General features: G+C 42.8%; 1 protein-coding gene across 1 annotated transcript in view; it reads right to left on the bottom strand.

Annotated features, from left to right (window-relative positions):
• Positions 1-254: 254 nt before the first annotated feature.
• ERICH1 (glutamate rich 1) overlaps positions 255-10,514 on the bottom strand; it is a 102,175-nt gene continuing 91,915 nt past the window's right edge. The window contains exons 7-8 of the transcript XR_014317102.1: positions 2,349-2,429; positions 255-302 (exon numbers count right to left, since the gene is read on the bottom strand). The gene's annotated coding sequence lies outside the window, so the exon portion shown is untranslated. The remainder of the gene's footprint in view (positions 303-2,348; positions 2,430-10,514) is intronic.

The raw sequence follows: 10,514 nt of genomic DNA, 5'->3' as shown, positions 1-10,514 counted from the left end.
CTGTATTCTTCCATCCTTTCAACTTTGCATGTAGAAATCGAGGCTGCAAAGTGCAAAGTGTTTCTTTACGTCCACATTGGTCATGGAGACAGAAAAGCTACTCATCAGCACTACTGACACAAGCATTTATTTCTTGGGCTACGTCCCAACACAGCTTAAAGGGTCACAGGAAGTCTCTTCTGTTGAGCCAACTGGTGTGTGCTGTAGCTGGAGAGACTGATCCCAAACATGCCCAGGAGCAAGGCAGTCCGTTGCAGCAGTATGTCCGATGAGTTGACAACTATTTTTCCTGCAGCTTGAGTCTATGGGGAAAACAGGGCAAGTTATAAACTGGTTCTGCTGAGTGCGAAACAAAAGCAAGGCTCTGGAACCTACAAGGCAGTTTTTTAATTTTTCGTGTCATTCAATATAGTATGATTCTGCTTTCTGCTGAAGAGTGTTTGGCACAAGCTGTTAAATGTTTTGGAGGGATTCTCTTTTTATCACTTTGTAAGACAAAGGACACATTTCTGATCTGATTTGTCTTTCATTTATAATTCAGTGATTTCAGTGACGGATTTTCAGTGATGGGGTTCCCTCTGGTAACTTGGCTGAGAGGGAGAGCTGCTGAATCAAGCTTAGAGGCTTAGGAATAAAGGAGAAAAGACTTTCTCATTCTGTGAAATAGAAAGGTCTCTTCCTTCCCACAGATTAGCTCCTAATACAGTGATGCTCCCTTGAATGTTAGTTATTAATTCAGGAAAGCAATGGATCAGTAATGTCTTTCATTAGCTCCACAGGTAGCACTAGACCAAGCAGACAAGCTTTAACACAGGTTTGCTCTTCATCAAGTCTGACAAAGCAGCAGGAAATGCCAATCAAATTAAAGATAAAAATTATTTACTGATTATCTGAATAACAATAAGAAAAAAAAAATACTGTTGTTTGCATAATACAAGTGTATGATACACCGACCAAGAAGCAGAAGCATATTTGCATAGATTCCCTGCAGAGCAAAACACAAATTCTTGCACATATTGACACTGTGAGTTAAAACATATTGTGCATCTTTCTAGTTGTGGCATTTCTTATATGAAATGATGACTAAGCCTTACACAAAGACTTCATTCTTTAAGCTCTCTCTTGCACTCAATGGATGGGAACCACTGAAATGACTGACAAAGCTCCAATTCCAAGGAGCCTGATTTTCACTTCCAGATTCTGTAATGTTTTCTGTCTGAGCTTTGATAACCAGAGCTCAGTGCTCTGACCTTGATAAACGTGGCTGACAGTGTGGCTACTTCAGCAGGAGAATAAACACAAAAGAAATTCCAAATAATATTACTATGGAATGGTGATATCAAAAGATAAGCGGGGATGCATGGAAGGAATTGATTGCTAGGGCTGAAACACAGTAGCCTTAGCTCTGCCATATCACTTCTCAACCACCAAAGGCTATGAGTTTGAATGCAGATCGCATTGCTAACAGCTGTGAGATTGTCCCACAAAAGAACATACATTCTGTAAATATCAGAATATGGAATACAGTAAAGAAGATGCCCTACTTTGTAATATCTTCCCCATGGGTGTTTTATTCTCAATTATTCAGCTGATTTAAAATATTTTCTAACCATATTGTTATTTTTTCTTCATATAACAACCAATACTCTGGACCCTCAGTGTTCCAGAGGTCAATACTCTCTGAGTTTTCTTTATCATCCTTACGCCCTTAGATATAAAGAAATTCTTCACTCAGAGGATGGTGAGGCACTGGCACAGGTTGCCCAGAGAAGCTGTGGATGTCCTGTCCATGGAGGTGCTCAAGGCCAGGCTGGATGGGGCTTTGAGCAACCTGGTCTGGTGGGAGGTGTCCCTGCCTATGACAGGGAGGTTGGAACCAGGTGGTCTTTAAGGTCCCATCCAACCCAAACCATTCTGTGATTCTGTGATTCTAATCATAGAAGTCAATTGAAGTGTTTCACTGACAACTTGTTATAATTCCTTTGAAGCCCCATCATTTTCATTCCCATTAAAGTTTCCCTACTGCCCCAAACGCAAAAAATCACTCCAAGCTAAAATGAGGGAGAAGGATTTTAAGTTTAAGTACTGCAGAAATACAAGCTTTGTCCAGTATTCTGCATTTGGTATTCCAGCATGATAACAATTATCATGAATTATCATAATGCATTTACTTTTCAGCAGAGGCTTAATTAAGATTTCTTTGAGTTGTTATGAATGTTAACCCACCAGAAGCCAGGGTTCCCTTGGGTTGGTCATGTAATAATTTGAAACAAAATCAGTCTGAGCAAGAAAAATACTGGTATTTCAGAGATCTAATTAAAAAGAGAAAAAAGTCAGAATTTTCATACCTGCAACAACCTTATATACCCAGGTGTCATTCTCCGTAGAGGAATAACCATTATTTCTAAGTATTCGTGGAACTTCTGTACCTGCAATTTTAGAACAGAGAAAACATTACTAATTCCCAAGGATTCTTACACAGTGACCTCCAAATGAAACAGAAGATTAAATCTAATATGCTTTGTTACAGAGCCAAAGCACTCCAAGAAGCAACATATGCAAACATTTTTTCCTCACCTGGTGCTCTTCTCCTCGTAAACCCCTTACATGCTAACGTTCTGCTAGTATATAAAGGCCAGTTCAGTTGCATAACCTGTCACATGTGATCTGTCTGCAAAGCTTAGGTGTTGGCAGAAGCCACAAGTGTCTTGCCTGGGGCTAGGTATGTCTGAGATATCAGAAGGTTCTTTGGGAATGTCTGAAGCTCATTAAGAAAGCAAAGCAATAGCTGACCTCCTTCAGAACAAAAGGGCCTAAGTCTGTCTTATAGATAGCACTGGACATCAAAAAAAGAGGTCATTATAGCATTTTGTATCATGGAGTGACAATGCAAATAGGATTGGATTGCTTTTATGTGACTTAGAGCATGTATTTATATCCACAGGACAACCTGGCTGTGTAGGAAGCTTAATTCAGCCATGACCCAAGTTGAAAGGATGTGCTAATATAGGAAGGCTATTTGGAGGCACATTTAAAAATAAGCTTTTTCTTTTCTGATAGCATTCTCTTTTATGCAGTGTTATACGTGTTATTGCCCTTTTTTTCCACTGCTGAAACTTTACACCTAGAAAATACGTAATCTAATATTTGTTATTACTATTATTACTACTTTCTCTTAACTGCGATTTCTTTTCACTGCAGTGAGCTTGGATTCAGTTCTGCTCCTGGGGTTACATAGTACACAATGTGAAAAATGGTAATCAGTAACTCTGGTCTACAGAATCAATTTCTCTTTCTTTAAGCAGTGTCCATGGACACACTGTGCCAAGAAAGCTCCTTTTTCCCATTATCAATATATGCAACTTGAGTAACGATAGCAAGGTACAATTTAGCTCCAATTACGGTCACACTTCTAAACACAAAGAGTCAATCTCCAGGTGATGTCAGCCAGTGTGTGCACTGTGAACTCACATTGCTCATCAGAAGTGCTCAGCAGAACAGCACTGACTCTGTATTGGGTTTACATGGCAAGGGTTTGGTATCAGGGGGCTGCAGGGATGGCCTCAGTGAGCAGAGCCCAGCAGCTGCCCCATGTCAGGTCAGAGCCAGCTCCAGACAGCTCCAAAAGGGACCTGCTGCTGGACAGAGCTGTGCCCAGTGAGCAAAGTTGGTTGGGCCTCTGGAAGAACAGACTGAAGAAAGGGGAAAAAAAAAAAAACAAAAAAAAAAAAAAAAAACAAACTAACAAAAAAAAAAAAAAAAAAAAAACAAAACAAACAAACAAAAAAAAACACTGTGCAACAGCAGCTGGGAGAGGAGTGAGAAAGTGAGAGAAGCAGCCCTGCAACCCCCAGGGTCAGTGCAGAAGCAGGGCAGGAGGTGCTCCAGGCATGCAGCACAAGTTCCCCTGTGGCCTGTGGAGAGGCCCCTGGTGGAGCAGGCTGTCCCCCTGCAGCCCATGGGTCCCACATGGAGCAGATCTCCACGCTGCAGCCCCCCCATGGGTGGAGGAGCCCCCGGTGGAGCAGGTGGATTTGGCCTGGAGGAGGCTGCGGCCCATGGAGAGCCCCCGCAGGAGCAGGCCCCGGGCTGGAGCTGCAGCCCGTGGAGAGGAGCCCACGAAGGAGCAGGGGGTCTGGGGGGAGCTGCTGCCCATGTTGATTGTTGAATGATCTCCCTGTCCTTGTCACAGCCTGTGAGACCTTTTCATCATATTTTTCTCCCCTTTTCCCTTTGAGGAGGGGGAGTAAGAGAGGTTGTGGTGGAGTTCAGCTGCCCAGCTGTGTGAAACCACCACAGACTTTCATTCTTTTGGTCTCTCTCTACTATGGCATTCTGTAGCTTGCAGAGAAATATTCTTGCCATAAACCAGCAGAAACACATAATGTGCCTACTTGGAGAAATACTCTACATTAGGAATTCCACGATACCAGTTATCAAGAATTATTGTAACTCATTAAGCAGGTGCCTAGTTAATGTCACATGAAGGAATGATGCTGTTTTATTCTGAGGCTCTGGTTTGCAGGCAGATCTTATTTTTCTTGTGCTGCACCACATTTATACCATACAAACTCTCTTGGCATCAGTGGAGTTATGTCTCATCCATAAAAAAGGTAGTTGAGTTGCACTAGTCCTGTACCATCAATCTAAGTACTAAAATAGTGGGAAATTGCTAATCTGGGCATTTTTTAACATGCATTTGTACAATGACTCCTTGCTAAATCTTAAATGCTATATACTTCAGCTATAGGAAAGACTGTATTAATGGGAAACATTTGGCATAAAATTTGGAGCCAGCTGAAATTCATGGAAATAATTCTTCCTGATTTGGGTTCATATTATCATAACAGGAGAAACCACTGAAACACAGCCTATTAGTAAATACAAGTTACTGTGCCCATACAAACAAGTTTGGGGTTAAAATCAATACTGGAAAAAGGCAAAAGTTATTTATTTATTTATTTATTTTATTGTTTCTCAGAGTACTCCACGTGCTAACTTCTGTACAAACAGAAAAGCACCCAGCATCGCTGCCTGGAGCATGCTGCTAGAGCCTCGGAGCCTGCATTCTTTTGGAAAGACACAGAATGCTGATTTTTTTCCTTTAAATCTCCTGTCTGGCTCATATGCAGAGCAAGAGATAGTTATTGCAGTATCAAAATTTCAGTAGCTTCAAAAATGTACTACTGACGATTTTTGTAATTGTGTGTGTGATTCTTTCAGTTCAGAGGATGGCAGCAGAAAGGAGAGGGGAGCATCCTGGGGCATGGCATTCAGGAAAGGAGAGCTTTCCAAGCATGCATCTTTGTGCTGAAAAAATAAAAGGGAACAGAACCAGTATGCCTTGCATGCCACAGCTGCCTTTAAAAGTGATTTCCTGGCCATGCACAGCACAGTTAAACTGACGAATGTTTCTTGTAATTGCAGGTGTTACCAAAATCTCTATGACTTTCCTGAGGACTCTAAAAGAATCACATGCACAAGTCATTTCTGGAGGACTTTGAGCAAAAGTCTGCCTCAGTTCCTTTGAAATCAGGACACTGATTTAAGGAAGGTTTTGTAGCCCACAGCAAGCCTTTGTCCACTCTGATAGGCATGCCTCAAATATTAAGGATGACATTACACTGTAATCATTTCTGGACTTGTTGCTTTCCCTATGTGCCCCAGAGTTGGTTAGCTTCTCTTTCACACACAGCTGCTTCTCTCATCATCCTGAATTAACAATCATTCTGCTGTTGTCTCTTAAAACCGGGCTCAACTTTCCTGATTTTTGTTGGTGTCTGTGCTCTGGTCAGTGATTCCTGTTTTCCAGCTCATTTTTTCTATCTACTTTCCATTATATTTACTTTTGTCCTCAAGAACAAAAAAGAAAGGCAGCTTTTTCAACATTTCCCTCTACATCAAAACTTCAAATTTAGTGCCAGAAATTTCTCTTCAAAAGAAAGACTTGTGCTGCTTTTGTCTGGTGGTTAGGACTTGCCATTGCAGACCCTTGAAGCTGCTGGTTTGTGGCACTTGAGAGAATCTGGATGGTAGGTGAGTCTAAGGCATACAGCAGTCCACTGCATACTGTTTTACCACTGTGTTTTCTTGTTTCTTAAACATAAAACAGAATAATATAGAAACACAGAATGGTTTGGGTTGGAAGAGACCTTAAAGACCATCTCATTCCAACTGCCCTGCCATGGGCAGGGACACCTCCCACCAGACCAGGTTGCCCAAAGCCCCATCCAGCCTGGCCTTGAACATTTCCAGGGATGGGGCATCCACAGCTTCTCTGGCAGCACATGTCGGTGCCTCCCCACATCTTTAGCCATCATGCAGCAGAGGGGGAGGGGAGTGAGGCAAGCTGGCAGGGCGCAAGAGCTGCGAGCACCGGCACAGTGAGAGGGTCTCACGGGCTGGTGAGAGCAGCTTCTCACATTTGTGTGGAAGCCCAGACTGCAGAGCTGCAGCCACACGTGGCTGCTCTGCGAAGGATGCTGAGTCAGGTTCACCTGCACAAGGACCTATCAGTGGAGTTTGCAGCTGCTGCCATACCCCGAGTCTAACACAGAGAGAGTTACTTCTGGTCAGAAACCAAAGAAGAAAGGGGAGGGAAAAGAAGAGAGGAAATAAAAATGGGGAAAAGGGAAAGCTCAGTGGCCAGTAGGAAGATAAGTGATGGAGGTCTCCAGGCGAGCAGCCTCCCCAGGGCTCCCCTCCAGCACTGCAGGGTCCCCCAATAACACTCCTGAAGAAATAACACAGGTTTCATTGGGACCTGCTCAAAGTCTTGGTGGTAGTGATCACAAGGACACACTACAGACATGTTAATGGCTTTGCTGGGGCAAGGACCATGAGGCCCAGGAGGGGAACACCCTGCCTCAGGGCCCTGGGGGAACCTCCTGGGTGGTTGGGGTGATGGGCACCCTGCTGCCAGGGGAAGGAAGGTGCACACCTGCACACAGGAGGCTGTCGGTATCACAAAGGCACCCAAGGCCCTGTGCAATGTGGTGGTAAGTGTGCCTACTTGTGGGCATCAGTTATTTGTGATCCGCCATATGCTCAAGTGACTGAAGCCAATGTCTCCCAGCAGCTGTTGCTCCTCCTACATGATAAAGACTGTTTGCAGGACAACCCCCATGTGCGGTTCCATTTTTGAGCAATAAGTTGGTTTTAAGCAAGATTCTCCGCTGGCTTTGGGGGTAACTGAGCTTGCTTTACACAAGGCCTTCAAAACTGATAGAGGTGCAGTATTGCACAAGAGGATTTTCTCTAAAGCAAATACAATTTTTATTCCATACCTGGACAACAATAGCAAATTGCATCATTTTCAAGTCAAAATTTTGAAAATAATTAAGATATTTAACTGAAGAAGTACTTTCCAAATTCACCATCCTTACACAGGCCAGGGAAAGGAATATGTCCAGTATTCTGAACTTACAGGTGGCTTCAACTCTGTGTGCAGGATGGGAGTAACACACGATACTGTCTGTCTGTGCAAACAAATTAAACAAACCATATGAATGAAACAAAGCAGCAAATCTTCCTCTACACACAACCATATGAAAAACGTGGGGCTTTTTGTACTTAAACGGTCCTTAGATCTGAGAGTACTTCCTCACAAATCATTACATGCAATATTTAACAATGAAAGGGAAGCTAACAGGAATTTTGCCTAAAATAAACGTAACTTGAAACACCAGCTCTTCAGCTGTAACAGGTTTGGGCACCATCAGCTCATAGAAGAAAGCCGTGGTACTGCCCCAAAGAGCCTACAATCCACGTGGAAGCAGATGGATGCCAACAGATGGAGGAGCACTGAGAAACAAAGAGAATATAGCGCTTGGCATGGGAGGCAATGTTCTCAGCTCACTCACAGTCAGATTGTTTCCAAATTTTTGTAGGCGTTGCAGCAAAGTACAGTGTTAAGGAGGGATCTGAAGGTGGCTAATGAATTTTAAGATGATGAGACAGGCAAGGAACAAGAACAATGTTAGTCATATTGTTGCATTACACAGTAATATCTTTGTGGAGCACAAAATTAGAGAGCTGTATTGAAGCGTGCTGCTGGCAGAAGTAGGAAATACTGTCAATAAAAGAGGACTGGAACACTGTGTGGATGAGCGGAGGCATAGATTGACAATTGCAAACAGTACAGTCCTCAAAGTCATCTGAGGTTATGGTTAGACAGTAGCAAGAGACTGTGTTGCTGAGGCTTATGGAGTTACCAATGAAGTAGCTTAAACTACTCATTATTTCATGCTGAGAATTGACTAGTTCACTTCCCACAGCTCCAGTGTGAAGTGGTTACTCCCGTATTTGCAGCCAGTCTACCCACGTTGCTTTGATGACATTGAGGGACAGAATAATAGAAACAGACAAAAATTTAACAGCAAAAAGCCGCCACAGAATACCAGAAAATCAAGTTAATTTCTGCTATGAAGAAAGGAGAACTTCTGCTGTGAAAGAAAATTGTATGTTAGAAATTACTGCAGATTGTGTCTGTTAGAATGTACATGGGAAAAAAAAAAAAAAGGAAGAAAAAAAGAATTGGATGTATATTTTCTTAAAAGAACTCTGTGAGCCCTTACTGTGATGCAATTGTAGAAATAGGAAAAGTGATCAGTGAAAAAGTGATAGAAAAAGTGTGGCATTTTTTTAAAAGTATTTCCAAAATAAAGGTAGGTGAGCATTGCTGTCACTGGCAGTAGCACAGACAGCACAAAGGCACTAGCACAACTCCCCTGGCATGTGCTTCTGGCCACTCAGGGCTAGATTCCTCCCCTCTAGCCTTAGACCTGTACAGTGTAGATGGCTGCCTGTGAACTAGTTGCTGTAAACCACCAATGTAATTTGCCTATTTTAGATATCTATGCTGAAAAGGCAAAGAAGTGATGATTGATAATACAATGAGATAATACAGCCAGCTCAGATGCAGACATCAATAACATAAACACAGTCACATGGATTGCACTCCATTGATTAGAACAAGAGAATTCAAAGAAACCTTGTACAAGTAAGGGTTACTAAGATGACTATTGTGTATGAAAAGCATAAATCACCAGAAGCAGTTATAAAAAATTGTCTTGTTCAACCTTGCAAAATGAACACTGGAATGGATACAATTGCTTCTTATAAATACAAAGAGGAACAAATACCAGAGAAAGGGAACTGCTGCTTAGGCCAAAGGTTAGCATTGCATGCACAAACAACTCCAGCCATGAAGAGATTTATTATGAAAATAAGGCAACTTCTGATGTAGAGTGGATTTCTGAAACTTTGCAAAAGAGAAAGCAGATGAAAGTAGTTTTAACATGTAACTTAGCCTTTCTTCTGTGTCCCTAGATCTTATGGTACTGCATGGAAACTTCATCATGTAGTGTAACAGTTGACAAAGCAGGTGCATAAATTCGTAGTAGACACCTGATTCCTTATTAGCTGCTTTAAATCACAGACACCAAGGGCCATATGACACGAAGTAGATTCTTTGGAACAGTGCAACTTCCATTGTAGTGCCTGGTAGTAAAGAGCTGACAGTTTTATGGCAGTGTAAAAGCATTCAGAGAAATTACTCTTAGACTCCTAATAACACAAGATGTAGTAACAAAATGACTCATCCTCATTCTTCTTTATATTACATTGAACTTTTACAGCACAGCATTCAATTGAAATAGTCCAGGTGGGGCTCCATGTACCACTGTAGTTAACTGCCTCCCTACTACGCCTTCTAAACAGCTGTTGCCCAGGAATTTCCTAGGTGCTTCTTGCTACTGTAGAAAATACAGATTTATTTTAAAGTTTTCTGCCTAATACCTATGAGAGTTTGGAAGGAAGAAAACTGCTTCCTTACTTATATTTGTGACAGGCAGCTGTCAGTGGTTAAATGCCTGCACATCTTGTCACTACTCAGAGAAGATCTGTAACTGGAGACTTTCTTTGTCTCATTTAGTGTTAGTCTTTGGACATGGAGGGTCTTCGAGATCCACTCTTTCTCAAAAGGCCAGTACAAGAATGCTACTTAAGTTCTCCTTGTGGTGGTTTCACCCTGCTGGGCAGTTGAACTCCACCACAACTGCTCTCTCACTCCCCCTCCTCAAAGGAAGAAGGGGAGAAAACATGATACAAAGGGTTCAAGGGTTGAGATAAGGACAGGGAGATCACTCAACAATTATCGTCATGAACAAAACAGATTCCATGTAGGGCGATTAGCTGTCCTTTCTGATTTTATCATGTGTGTGCTTCCCACAGGCAGCAGCTCTTCAAGAACTGCTCCCACATGGCTCCGTACCATGGGGTCCATCCGTCAGGAGCAAAATGCTCCAGTACGGGTCCCCCATATGTGGGTGGCAGCTCCCCTCAGACCCCCTGCTCCTGCGTGGGCTTCTCTCCACGGGCTGCAGCCTACTCCAGGCCACATCCACCTGCTTCACCAGGAGCTCCTCCACGGGCTGCAGGGGAGCTTCTGCTCCATGCCTGGAGCAACTCCTGCCCTCCTTCTGCACCGACCTTGGCGGCTGTAGGGACAGAAA

This window comes from Aythya marila, assembly GCF_965140915.1.
Source record: "Aythya marila genome assembly, chromosome: 3".
Taxonomy (NCBI): Eukaryota; Metazoa; Chordata; class Aves; order Anseriformes; family Anatidae; genus Aythya; species Aythya marila.
This window is presented reverse-complemented; position numbering and strand designations above follow the sequence as displayed.